Here is a 1,178-nt window from a genome sequence, read left to right as displayed (position 1 = left end):
ACCTATAGGGTTGCAGATCCCTTTAGCTCCTTGGGTACTTTCTCTACCTCCTCCATTAGGGGCCCTGTGATCCATCCAATAGCTGACTGTGAGCATCCACTTCTGTGTTTGCTAGGCCCCAGCCTTGTCACACAAGAGACAGCTATATCTGGGTCCTTTCAGCAAAACCTTGCTAGTGTATGCAATGGTGTCAGCGTTTGAAAGCTGATTATGGGGTGGATCCCTGAATATGGCAGTCTTTGGATGGTCCATCCTTTCTTCACAGCTCCAAACTTTGTCTCTGTAACTCCTTCCATGGGTGTTTTGTTCCCAAATCTAAGAAGGGGCACACTGTCCACACTTTGGTCTTCATTCTTCTTGAGTTTCATGTTTTTAGCTAATTGTATCTTATATCTTGGGTATCCTAAGTTTTGGGCTAATATCCACTTATCAGTGCGTACATATTGTGTGGAACTCATGAATTCTTAATTAAGATTGATCATATAGTCAGTCACAAATGATGTGATTGAAATGATGACTTGTATTTTATTAGACCACTTTGGATTAAATCTAGACTTTAACAACAGAAACACCAGAACACTAAACACTCAAGAAAATTGACCAACTCTGTAGTCAATGATCTCTGGGTCAGGAAAGAAATAAAGTAATAAATTAAAGTTTTTTCCAGAATTAAATTAAAAAGAAGTCACAACATATCAAAATTTTGGGGACATAATGAAAGCAGTGGTAATAGATACATTCTACCCACTAATGACTACATAAAGAATTTAGAAATTTCAGAAACCAGTAACTGAACACTATAGAGGGAAAATAGGAGAAAGCAAATTAAAGAGAATTAGAAGGCAAGGAAGAAATAATCAAATTCAGTACTGAAATCATTCAATTAGAAACAAAGAAAACAAAATCAACAAAACCAAGAGTTTGTTCTGTGAGAATGTAAATAAGATAGTCTAACCCTTGATGAAAGTAATCAAAAGATTTAGAGACAATATTCAAATAATCGAAATCAGAAATGAAAAGGAAGATAGCACAACCAACACTGAGAAAATTCAAATAATTATTGCCTCTTATTCAAAAGCTTATGTTCCACAAAATTGGAAATTGTTAATGAAATGTATTATTTTTCTAGACATGTAACACTTTGAAAAGTTAAATGAAGATCAGTCAAACAATTTAAA

This window comes from Mus caroli, chromosome 17 (genome assembly GCF_900094665.2).
Source record: "Mus caroli chromosome 17, CAROLI_EIJ_v1.1, whole genome shotgun sequence".
NCBI lineage: Eukaryota > Metazoa > Chordata > Mammalia > Rodentia > Muridae > Mus > Mus caroli.
The sequence above is the reverse complement of the archived record's forward strand: the minus strand, read 5'-3'. Positions refer to the sequence as shown.